Here is a 14,465-nt window from a genome sequence, read left to right as displayed (position 1 = left end):
ACACATTTTTGGTATTTCAATTTCAAGAAAACGTTTTTGTAAAATACACACATATACGCATGCTTCATTTTATATATTATTTTATCTTTCATAATTTTTACATATACACGTATATACAAGCATTTTATTTTCTACATGCTCTATATTTGATGATCCATACACCCGCATATTTTTGTAATAAACACGAATATATTTTAAATTTTTGTGAAGATGTACGTGTATGTATTTTGTATTATTTTATCTTCACAGTTTTTTGTTATATATTCGTACACGCTTTATAGTACATATATATTTCATAATACTTTTTTTATCTATTTTATAATCCACATATACATATTTTCATGTTTTACCAATACATGCATACTCATGCATTTTTCTGTAAATATATACACATGCGTATTCTTATACTTTTATTTTATTTTCAACACATGTATTTTTATTTTTATTTGATGTATTTCATTCCCTCTATTGGCATGTATACTTGTATATGCGTTAGATATATGTGTACATATGTTTGCAACTTTATTGTTATATTGTATTTGTATATATATATTTGTAAATATTTATTCGTATATGTTGTAAATTAAAGTATCTATATCATATTATACATTAACTTTTAACATACCCTTTTTAAAATATATTTTGGTTTTAACCCTTCATCAAAGTTATTTTCTTGATTTAAAGGTTTTTTTTGAATAAAAGCATTATTTGAAGTTTGGGATTTTCGAGGGAAATTGAGCTTTAACGTATTGGGTTCTGATTTTCTTTGTCAATCTTAAATGACCAAGAATATTCTTTATTCAAAATGCATGAGCATAAAAAATCATTTTTGGGAACTTAACTTGTCGTGCCCTAACGTATTGGGTGTGGCCTGTTACTTTCTCGAAATGAAGATTTTCGCATAAAATAAAAGTGATATTTAAAGTTTGGGGATTATGAGGAATTGTACCCTAATGTATTGGGACTCGATTTCTTTACATGACTTGAACAATTGGTTATCCTTTTGCAAATTTCATCATTCAAGCTTATTTTAAAATATTTTTAACTTTCGACACTAAGACATCGAATAGTCAATTTGGTACCGATTTTGGGCGTTACGAGGGTGCTAACCCTTCCTCGTACGTAACTGACTCCCGAACTCGTTTTCTCAAAACTCGTAGACAAAAATAATTTTTAAGGTGAGCCGATCACACCTTAATAAAGGATCGATGGCGACTCCAGTTTTATTTTTAAAGTCGACAACTAAATTTTTGTTTTCAAAAAACGGTTGCGACACATATAATAATACAATGAGACTCATAATTAATATATATTTCCATCTTTCTTTGAGTATTCACTCATCTTTTGTTGTAGTGGAGCAATTGGAACATATACGCACATACAAAAATTCAAAGATGAGAAATATTTAGCTCTTAACCAAAAATCAATTGTAATGGGGAGTATTTATAATTTATTGGCTTGATGTATACAACACGTAAATCAACATAATCTTATGTTGAAATAGGAAGTTTAGTTCTCATAAGTAATGATTTAGATATTAATCGATGCGTTCAATCAATACTTTTCTAAACCATTATGCGATAAATAATAAACTTTTACAAAAGTTTTTCAAACTCAATCAATAAAAGACCGAGATATAAACTCATTAGTATTAGCAAGATGAATTGTCTTAATTGCATAATCTGAAATTAATTATTTAAATAAACAATCTTGCAAACGACAGGTTGCAAGTTGATAAGACATATGTGGTTATTTTGTAGATGCATCTACCAAAATCATATAATATCAAAACCATCAATATAGTGGATGAATGAGTCCATATTCATTTCAGAAATGTAAGACATTAAATCTCAACTTTAGCTTTTTAACAATGAATTTTCATTGCGAACAAGCAATAAATGAAAATTCTTTAAATTAAAGAATCTTCTAGTTCTTTAATGAATGTCCATATGAATTTTCAATTAATTTTCGCATCATATATGATCCAGGATGGTCTAACTAGTCACGCCAAGTAGTAAATACATTTGTATCAGTAAACTTTTGGTTTACTTTAACATGCATTTCAATTTATACTAATAATGCCAATATAAATTGTGACAAATTGATAATTTTACTGTTATTCCTTTTACTTTGTATCCACATACAAGTATTATTGTGACATTTACTACGGAAATGTCTCAGGGAATATGTCAAAATCTTCAAATATCCAAAAAAATTATTAACAGCAAACTTTAAGAGTGGATCTTATTTTCTAGGTATACAACAAGTACATAACAAATGACTTTCATACATAAGTTTTCTCTCTTGCAAGTTCTCGTCAATAATATTTTTTCACGTAATTTTAATTGAGAACTTATTCTGAATAATGTAGAGTTATACTCAGTTTAAAAAAAAACTTGCAACTTCAAGTGCATCCAACCATAACGAGCTTGATATAGAATTACTATATTCTATTGCTCATATTTTTCTTTTAAATTATTCCACAATTTAAGTAGATCTTACACAATCAAATATTTTGCTTTCAACCCTTTAACGGGGATGATGACAAAATAAGATCACAAAGATAGTCACGATCAATTCAATTTATAACAAAAGTAATAAATATAAATTAATAACCCAATTCTCTTTTGATTCATATGAAATATAATTTTTTCCTCATTTACGATCTCAATATGAGATTCATTATAAATATCTTTTAAAACCAATGGATTAACCATCACAAGTTATTAATATATTATCTATTCTGGAGCTTTCAACTACTAATTTTGTACTACCAAATATTGCAATAGCTATAGAAGGCAACCGACAACAACTTAAGTAGCAGATTTGGAGTGACCGTATTATAAAATAAAAGAGAATCGTGTTGATAATATGTTATAAAATAAAAGACAAAGAGTAAAGAACAAAGAAAATAGGAGAGCAAAAGAGAGAGTGTATTTTATTAACGGAATATTTACAGTGCTTATCCAAAGTTCATATTTATACTCATAAGAAGTATAAATAAAGTAGAGATCTAATTCTATTTTGAAACTTAATAAAATATACATAATAATACCTACAATTTTATTAGTTTTTAGAAACGATTTCTTTTTTTTTTCACCGATTTCTAAAACTCTTTAAAATTAGAAAAGTGCAAAAACAGAAAGCAAAAACAGGGACCTCCACACGGAGGATTGAACCAGCGTTATCTATCAAGTGGAGAAAACGAGAATGACGATGAACAAACACTTGAAGATAAAAATTGGGGAAAACACAATGGAATAAATTCCCCAAAACAGAACACCCACAGCCCGAACTAGGATGGGTCAAGCAGTCTTCTGCCTTCATCGGCGACAGCAGCAACCAACAGTGGTGCCTCCTCTACCCAAAAACGATCCTCCCTCCTTGTTAAACCATCCTGAGCCATTGCATGCGCAGCCATGTTTCCCGATCTCGCGGCGCAGATGCAGCGACAAACCTCAAATAGCTTTGAAAATTCCTTCGCCTCCCAGATTAATGCACTAATTTCAGAAAAAATCCTCCAAATTTGTTACTAGTTTATGGATTACCAACCTTGAATCACCTTCCAAAATAACCGACTGGAAACCCAGCTCAAAAGCAAATCGTAAGCCATGAATCACAGCTAAAGCTTCCACTGCAAAAGCAGTAGGTACTTGACAGGTAAGTCGACTACAAGCCCCCATAATCTGTCCCTGCTTGTCCCTGATAATTACCCCTAAACATGCTTTCTTTTGTAGAAGGGAAAAACTTGCATCAACATTAATCTTCATTAGCGAAGACGGCGGCCGGGACCAGCGAACAACTTGCAAAGAAGGCAACCAATATAGCCCATAGCATAATTGCAATCTCAGTTCTTCTATTGACAGAATACTTCTCAAACATCCATGATAACCACTCAAGAAAATCAGTTTGGTCATTATTTCCTGGACTATCATGGTTCAAAGCAAGCCACACTTCCTTGGCAAAAGCACAAAAACATAGGACATGGTTCACATCTTCAGCAGCTTGATAGCATCTAGGACACACTTCCTGGACTATCATGGTTCAAAGCAAGCCACACTTCCTTGGCAAAAGCACAAAAACATAGGACATGGTTCACATCTTCAGCAGCTTGATAGCATCTAGGACACAGAGGATCATTTACAATTCTCCTGTTAAATAAGCAAGACCGAGTAAGCACAAATTGTTTTAGAAATTTCCACATAGCAATTCGAATTTTTGGAGGGCAAGAAAGCATCCAAATCTACTTGTACAACCTCCTTTCCAGCGGACACAAACGTATAGGCCTTAGCAACAAACGATAACCACTGCGAACACCATATAAACCCGAATGTTCCCTACCTCATACAACACAATCCTCTTGTGGAAACTCGACAGGGGAATACTTTTAATAACGTTGGCTTCCTCTAAGGAAAACACAAAATCAATCGGCTCCAAATTCCATACCATTGATTCTTGTATTATAAGATCCTAAACCCATGAAATATTACTCACCTAAGGGGACTAAATCTTACATGGGACAGGGCCGGACAACCAAAAATCATTCCAAACAATCATTCTACCCGAGCCTACCTTCCATATGAAGCCTAGCTCTAAAAGTCCACGTGCACTCTAAATACTTCGCCAGATCAAAGACGGATTTGAACCCGACGACGCATTTAGAATCCCTGTAGTCAGGAAATACTTGGCCTTCAATATTCACCCCTACTAAAGTCGTTAGGCACATTAATAGACACTAACCCTGTTTGGCAAGGAGAGCTATTTTAAACTTCAATAAATTTATAAAGCCTATCCCACCATCTCCTTTCAACTCAAATAATGAAGACCACGTACACCAGTGAATGTCCCTTTTCTCAGCAAACTTTTGCCATAAAAGACGAGCCATTTAAGCTTCAATCTCTTTGCAAGACGACTTAGGCAAGAGAACACATCATTGCATAAGACAGTAAAGCTTGAAGAACAGACTTTATAAAAACCTCCTTACCCCCCACTGAAAGAGTCTATGCACTCCAAGAAGGAAATCTACTACGTACTCTATCCCTCAAATCTGCAAAAGCCCTCTACTTATTTCTCCCCACTATAGGTGGCAAACTCAAATACTTCTCTAAATTATCCGCACGTATAACTCCCAAAATACAACCAACATTCTATTGATTCCCCTCTTTCACATTTGTTCTAAAAAAGACACTCGACTTCGCAAAATTTATAAGTTGACCTGAACATCTTGCAAACAGTTGCAAGATCCTCCTAAGCGAATTAGCTCCCATAGCTGTAGCTTCCCCAAAAATGAGACAGTCATCAGCAAATAGTAGGTGTGTAATTCAAGGGGCACCCCGCACAACCCTTGCCCCACAAATTTGACCATGCAACGCCGCCATACGTAACAGGGTAGAAAGGCCTTCCCCACAAATAAGGAATAAATAAGGACTCAAAGGATCCCCTTACCAAAGACCATGAGTAGACAAAAACTTCTCACCCACCGCCCCATTAACCACAATCGAGTAAGATACTAAAGAAACAAATATCATGATACCATTAACCCAATCAGAGGAAAAACCCATTTTCAGCAACATTACCTCAATAAAGTGCCACTTAACCCTAATTTTAAATAAAAAACTCCTTTGTTAACATTATATAATACATTTTTTTATTTAACGTTAACTTTTATTTTTTGTCACTTTGTTAATATTATATAATACATTCTTTAAAATCTTCAGTGACTATGATTTTCGGTAACTGAAAATTAGGTTCAAACTTTTATCATTGCCCCCGATATGGATTATAAAATGAAAATGAAAAATATAAAAATCATTCAAAATTTTGATTTAGTAATTTAACATAAAAAACCTAATTTATTTAGATTATTAAATTACCAAATTGTATTACTTTTATACCTCACATATATTTTTTATCTCTTAAACACATATTTAATATAATTATGTAATTTCATATACATCACTAAATTATTTAATTAATAAAATATATTATAATATTATCGATATATTGTTCACGAAATTAAAAAATATTACGTAACTATAATAAAAAAATTCTTAACTCTAAGGATAATCTTATATACAAATTTAACAATATATAACTTTATTATTTTTCATCTGAAATTAGTTATTTCATTTCATTATAGATGCAAATATTACACAATTTTTACCCCTTTGAAAAATTGATAACGAAACGAAAAAATAAAGGGAAAGGATTGTATGAATCAAAGACGCCACATCATCCTGTATCTTTTACCAATTATTTAATGTCATTTCAGCATCTTTTTTTATGCCATTGACATATCGTTTTGGTAATTTTTTAATCTGAACCCTCGACCCTAAACCTTGGACCCATGACTTAAGGTTCAAGGTCTAGGATTTAGGGTCCATAGCCCATGGTCTAGTGTCCAAGGTTTAAGGTCTAAAGTCTAAGGTCTAAGGTCCAAGGTTCAGGGTCCAAGGTTTAAGGCCTAAGCTTTAGGGTTTAAGGTTCATGGTTCAAGGTCTGAGGGCCAAGTTTCAAGGTCTAGGGTCAAGGGTCGAGGGTCGAGGGTCGAGAGTTCAAGTTAAAAAATTACCAAAATCATGTGTCAATTACATGAAAAAAGATGTTGAAATGACATTAAATAATTGGTAAGAGATACATGATGATGTGTCATCTCTATTTTATACAAGCCTTTCTCAAAAATAAATACGATAACAAAAAATATGTTTTAACTTTCAACCATTTCCAAAACCACTAAATTTGGGTATGCATCACTTGTACTTAACTAATTACCCAATTAATAAAAATTATCAGGTTAAAATTCACTATATCATTATACTTGACTAGTAAATATTAAATAATAATATTTACGAGCTTAGACGTCGAAATTGTGGTCTCAAAACTATTGTTTTCATCACCATTGAAAAATGGGTTGTTATAATAATAATTTTATTTCAATTAAAATTATAAATTATAAATTATAATAATATTTTAAAATTATCAATTAAAATATGATTAAATATTTAATACAAAGATTTATTACTAATAAAATTTATCATAAAATATTAAAGGCATCAATATTATTTTAATTCAATAACAATGAATTTGTAAATTATCATTACATTCCCAAGAAAGTATTTAGTGAATACTTTCCAATGTATACCAAACGTTACAAAATAACTTTTCTAGAAACTACATTCCCAATAATCATATTCCAAGGAATCACACTCTGTTAGAATTATAAACATGAAAAAGCACCAAACATTATCTAATTGTTTAGTTTTTCATTTGCAATTGGCAATGGGAATTAGGAGAGAGAGTTCATACTAAATGTACTAGTGTCACGAACCACGGATTTCTAGTCCCGTGACATTAGGGTGGGGTTTCAATTATCCAAGGGTTAGGATAAATTGAGCTTAAATTATTACTTGTATCGATAGTTTAGTGACGAAATACGTTTCTGGAAAAAGCCTCACAAATGTAAGTTAATTCTGAACCAGAGTTACCTAAATTGCTCAATCTAATTTGTTTTTTTTTTGTTTTGGATAGCCCGATCCCAATTACGGATCACCAATGATCCAAAACGTTGGTTTGAGTGATTTATCTTTCTTTGCAAAGATTAAAAATTGAAAATGGATATGTTGATCTTCCCAAAAAACGACGAAGAAATTAGTTTTACTACTTGAGTAATCTATCTCAGCAATTGAAAAGAAGAATAAATTTGAAATAGATTAGTGTTGGAAAAATCTGTTAAAAAGACAGTTATTTTAGGTACAATGGAAGTTTAAAAATTTTCCAAAACTGAGCCTTTATGTTATTTATAACAATAAACCTATTGATCGAGATTGTACTTGTGCTTTATACGAGATGATTAAGTCGATCCTGACTTTCCACTGAACAACACAAACCCAAGCATGAGATGAAAACTTTAATTTAAGTATGAAAGTTAATTCTCTATTTAACCAAAAATTGTGTTTTTCCTAGAAAATACAATGTATGAAAAGTGTTGCAAATTGCTTAACATATAGTTCCTATTTATAGAGAAATAGTACCACAGTTTGAATAAGGCTTGATTAAATAATATTTTAATTAAAAAAAATTCAACTTCTACTCTAAGTAGAAGGGTGAGGGGTGATGACATGCCTTATATTTCACTTGGGTTTGTCAACCCATTGGGCATTTTATGTATTAGGTTTAATTATATGTGCTTCCTAAACTTTTATCTAACATTTATAATTTACCAAACCCACTATTTATTTTCCATTACCCAAAATTTTATTTATTTAGTCAATTAATTAAATTAACTAAGTTAATTTCTCAATTAAATAATTTTCTCAACCCAATTCTAGTTTCATTAAAATCATAGCAACTTTATTGCAATAGAATATATGAAGAAAATATATTTAATTGCCTTATTCAACAAACCCATGATGACTACTCAATTTAATTTTCACTTGAACTTCAATTATTTTATTGCAATTATTTAAAAATAGTTTGAAGATATTAAATTAATGTCTAAGTCATCTTTTGTACTTAGCGAGAAAACGCATTTAATGCAAATAGTGATACAAGAGTTTTATTTATCTTCATTGTTTTCATTTATTTCTAATTATTAGTTCTACATACAATTCGTTTATGGTTATCTCGAGCTAGTGGATGGGCCGACTGGACTTATATAATTAGGGCTTAAATAATTGCAATTAAGTTTCAGCTTTTCGCCTATTAATTACAACATTATGTAGTCACCAGTCATTCCCTTAAAGTATCATGAATGAGTACTCTTTTATTATATACCATTACGAAAGCTACTTATTGAGTGCTCGTCTAATGACCATGCTATAAGTGTGTTACCATCATAGGATATCCTTAATCTCTTTTGGATAAATTCATTCTCCCAATATGATCCTATTTTATCTTACAGTAACCATTAAATTTTCCTTCATGAAAAGTCAATTACTATCAAATAGTTTAAATCATTTATCACAAAGAAAAACTACCTGTGGCCACACTACTTTCCATTTATCATGTAATGTTGATGAGAGGATACATTTACCCTTTATTGAACTATGAATTCCACTATTGTGAAATGATGCTATATACTACAAAAGTCGTATACCCAACGCATCAGTAATCAGCTCGTAATATGATACGAGCAGCTCGGTCCAATTCAAAGGCCATAATAGAGATGGGCTTAGTTTCCCTCAAGGCCCAATCATGAGATCCAAATCCAAGTAGCTAAAGTCAAAACTCAACTTACTCGTTCAAGACTTTATCACAAAAAAAAATCGAGAAGAAGAGCTGAAACTTCAAGATGATGGATTTTGGAACGATGATGAATTAGAAGGGATTAATTTTATTCTTGGGCCTAAACTCTCAATCTATGATGACAAGCCCATATGGAAAATGTTAACAAGCTTAGGTATTTCACTTCAAGGACCCTAATCAATCCCATAAGCTTAGGCGTTTCATATTATGTTCGGGTTCTAGGCTTAATTTTTATTATATATGAGTCCAATATTGTATTTATCAGCTATTATTATTATTTTATTTTATTCCAAATTTTTTTATAATTATTAAGTATTTTAAGTTATTCAGGAGTTTTATGTTAACAAGAAAGTTTAGTTTAAAACTACTTCTTGTTTAGATTAAATTAGAATTCTAGTATACTTAAGAGTTTTATTTAGATTTATTTAGCTAGCCTATATATAGGCCTTTGCATTCTACACAAATCATTCAATTCATTATTACTCAACTTCTCTTTTGAGTTAATAAATTCTCTTTGAGTTTTCTTTTCAAGAATTTCTCTTGAGTTTCTTTTAGAAGAGTTTTAACAATCTTTTCAGATTGTGGGGATCATATTCAAACTTTTTCTTACCAAGTTTTCTTTCTTGGAAGGGAAATTAGAACCGCTTGAAGGGGGTTGTGAATTCTTCTTGTTTCCAAGGCTCCTTAGGACTTTTACACTCCACGTTCCATCTTTTCCATCTATCTTCCTTATTTTCTTATTTATTGTTCTATTGTTCTATTTTACTTATCTTAGTTTATTTATTTCAATTGTTTTTCTTCAATTTTTTTATTTGACTTGGATTCATTTGTGTTTCAGCTTGTTTCAAAATCCAAGTTTCTTTTCGAACGTCTAGAGTCCTAAGTCAAATCCACAACGTGAACAAACTTTACGATTTGCTTCTTCATTCATCTGCCTCATTCCTTATCATAATCTATTTGAACTTAGGCTTTCATTTACATCAAAGTATACAAGTTGCACATACATAGTCTATCATCCACTCAAGATTAAAGTATGTCACACTATGAACGTCACAAGTGAATGAATCCACAAACGGATCTAGGATCTATTCTACTTTGATCATGTTCGATGTACTGTCAGCCTAATCAATTACATATATGTCTCTATCTTTTGGGAGTCATCCACTTTGATACCTAGGACAAGGTATCTCCCTATTTGGACTTGATAGGTGGCACATTAGTCTTTCAATCGATTTGCTCAATTCCAATTAGACTAAAGACATGTTTAGATTATCTACTAATATAAGTTGTCCTTCTGTATTACGATCTGACAACATAATACCGCTTTAATATTAGTTAAACATTAGATAATTAATGAGTAAATATTTGCTTTCATTTTATTTTGCATGCAAAAATCAATAAGGATAATATGCAAAGATATTAATGATTATAATGGATATTTTATTGAACCAATTTGTTCAAAAAATACAAGTACATATAGATGAAATCACTACACTAATGAAACTAGATCCCAATAGTCTCTCATTTTCATATTGATGTAGTTGAGTCATGTTTTGAATTCTCATACCCTCTACATGTTTTTCAAAACTCCTAGCCACTAGAGTCTTGGTAAATTGATTCGCAAGGTTGTCCTTTGATGCGAATTTGAGTACACCTATTATTATATCTGCTACTGCCTCCTTTATGATATGATACTTTCTATCAATGTGTTTTGTCCTCTTGTGGTTTCCGGTCTTTAGTGCTAGCTATTGCTAGACTATTATCATAATACACTGTGATAGCTTTTTTCCATATCATGAATAACTTCGAGATACGTAAGGAAATTCGAAGCCATATTGCTTCTTTTGTTGCATCAAAAGCAGCCACATATCCGACCTTCATAGCAGAATCAACAGTGCAACCTTACTTGGCACTCTCCATAGTATAGACCCACTGCTTAGGATAAAGACACATCCCAATATCTATTTCCTCGAATCCTGGCACGTCTAGAAGTCAAATTCTATATAACCGATAAGAGTAAGATCTCCTTCAGAATACAAAAAAATATAATCCTTTTTTCTCTACAAATGCTTGAGTATATGCATAACTTCTTGCCAATGTCTTAGACTAGGATTTGTCTGATATCAACTCACCAACCCAACTGTGAAACAAATATCTAGACATATGTGCACTATAGTCATGATTGTTCGAACATGAGACTTTTGCTTATCAAGGTGAATGTGAGTATACCTCCGATTCAGACATGCTAGATGCTAATATGCTCGAATTAATTGATATTGAAGACAAGGGAAGTGAGTTTATTAGTGATGAAGAGTTGGTGGAACCATCGAATGAGGGAGACAAATTCCATGAACCCCATTGTTTAGTAGTGATGTACACCCTCAACATTCAAGTGAGGGATGATCATGATCTTGAAAGGACTAATATCTTCTATTTGAGGAAAAACAACAACCGATAATGTGTCAGTGACTAATATGTAATTTTCCCTTTTTCGCGAATATCCTCTAATTGGTTTAAATCCCGATCTAAATCATAATTTAATTCAATTATCAACTCCAAATATCATTTAATAACATACTATAACTATATATCAATTCAATTCCATTTATCAGATATTCCTTCAAGTTTTGCATTTTATTCAATTTTTCCTTAAAACCAAATTTGTCATAACTTTCAAATTTGTGCTTCGATTTCAAATCAATCTCAATTTCATCATTCTACATCCCTTTAATATCTAAAATTATAGAAATTTAACCTCAATTTTAAATTTTTACACTTTAGTCCTTATGTTCAAAACTAACTTTCACTTTACAAAATAATCATTTTTCATATCTAAGCTCAAAATATATCAATTTAGTTCAAGATTCAATGACAATTTTTATAAACTTTAAAATTTTTGCAAAATAGTCCCCGGGCTAACTAAATCAAGCTCATGAAATCTCAAAAATATAAAAATTACAACATACAGGCTTGAAATTGCTTACCAAATTGAGAGTTAAATGTTTGAAGCTCAAAACCTTATTCTTTTCCTTTTGGACGGTTGAAGAAGAAACAGAGATAAAGATGATGACTTTCCATTCTTTTGTTTTTCTTTTTAACTTAAATTATAACATATGTTTTTTTAACTTATACAAATTTTTGTATAATACTGCCACTAATTGTCCAGAACTTTCAAGAAGTGACTAATGGCCACTTAAACCCTTGGAGAATTACCATATAAGCCTTTTATCAAATAAAAATCTACAGTAATTAACTTTTACGATTTTGTCATTGTACATTAATTAACTATCTGTTCAATAAAATTATCAGATCGAAATTTAATATAACTCTATAGTATACTCGTAAATATTAATTAATAATATTTACAGATTCAATATTCAAAAAACGGGGTTCCAAAACCACTATTTTCGGCACCAATAAAAAATAGGTTGTTATAAGATTATAGTGAAATGACTTCATGACTAAATAAATTTATAATTAATAGACGAAAAGCTGGAACTTAATTATAAATTATTTGGGCGTTAATTATATATGTCCAATTTGTCCCTCCGCTAGTGCGTTCAAACCAAAAATGAGTTTCACGTAGAACCAAATGAACAAAAATGAATGGAAATGATAAAGTTAAAGAAATGGATCGCATTCACAAGTGAATGCATTTTGTATTTAAATGACTTGAGAATTAATTTAAGATTTTCAAATTATTATTTAATTAATTATAATTAAATAATTGAGTTAAAAATGGAATTAAATTAATTATTCATTATGAATCCATTGAATATGAAAATTAAATATATTTCCTCATAAATTCTTTTATGGTAAAGTTGCTATGACTTTAAAAAATTAGAATTGGGTTGAGAAAATTACTTGATTGAGAGATAAATTTAGTTAATTAAATTAATTAATTAATATTTATTTTGGAAAATAGGAAATAAGTATTGGGTTGGATCAAATTATAAAGTGCTAGGTCAAAAGTTTAGGAAGCACATATAATTAGACCAAATATAGGAGAGGCCCAAATCCCCTCATATTACATATGAGGGGCAGCAACCCTGGTGTTATTATCTAGGGTGTGCCTCCCCCCTCTCTCTTAGTTGGATTAGGGGAGTTTTTCTATTAAATAAATATTATATATGTTATTTTTATTCAATCAGGATTCTCTTACCTCTCTCTATAAATAAACACCTTTGATAGAGGAAAGTATACTTGATTCATACATTGATTTTATGTTTAAAAATAGGGTAAATTTATTATTAAGCATAAATTCTATTTTTCAGAATAACAAACTTTTCAATTTATAGACAGAGAAGTTATTTTCCCATTGAAAGTAACAATTCAATTTCTTGTTCTACGTTTGGTTTGTGTTGCTTAAGCATATACTCAACAAGATTCGGAGTACGATGATAGCGAAGAATGTAACACCCCAATTTTTGGCGAGTTCAATATTTAGGCTTGAAATTTTAAAATAACCTGTCTGGTGAAATACTATCCACCCAATTGTCTCTTTTGGCATATAGGATGGGGGTAATGAAGTTGTCAGGATTAAAAGTAAGGATTTTTCTTAGAATGCATCGCTTTGCGAATAGGATGATTTTAGTAAGTGTAATTAGGCAATTATGATTGAGTCAATGTCAAGGGTATTGTACGTCATGTTTGTTTAAGTTACTGTGCTAGTTACGTTGTAAGTATTTGATTAGAAATCAATTTGATAGACTAATTTGATTTTTAATTATATTGGATCCTTATTTATGTTTCTCTCAAAATTTGTAGACCATTAAGTGGGACAAACTTTGAAGTAAAGTGAAACTTGTCATATTACAGTAAGTGAGTTAAGGCTATTTAAATATGTGGAAGAGCTTTTGAGGGGATTTTTTCTTCTTTCTAATGTTAATCTTTGGTCCTCTATTGTGATTCAACGTTATTTTTTCCTATGTAAACGAAAAGCTAAAGATCTGGATCTAATCAGTGGTTATTTCATTCTTGGGTAAGTATTCCTATCTTGCATGTTAAACTCTAAAAGAGTAAGTTTGTATTAGGTACATGAATAGTAAGATGTAAGTATAAGGTTTTGCATGAATGTTGTTAGTGTTTGAGTTTATGGTAAATTGTATACGAATAAGTTTTAATGAAGTTTCTATGTTCTGTAAGCAGTGGATGCTACTGTTTCTTGATGGATGTTTGGATATGGAGTTAAATTGATGGAGGTAAGTGTTAGGTGAGTCTAT

This window comes from Gossypium raimondii, chromosome 2, assembly GCF_025698545.1.
Source record: "Gossypium raimondii isolate GPD5lz chromosome 2, ASM2569854v1, whole genome shotgun sequence".
NCBI lineage: Eukaryota > Viridiplantae > Streptophyta > Magnoliopsida > Malvales > Malvaceae > Gossypium > Gossypium raimondii.
Note: the sequence above shows the minus strand (reverse complement) of the source record.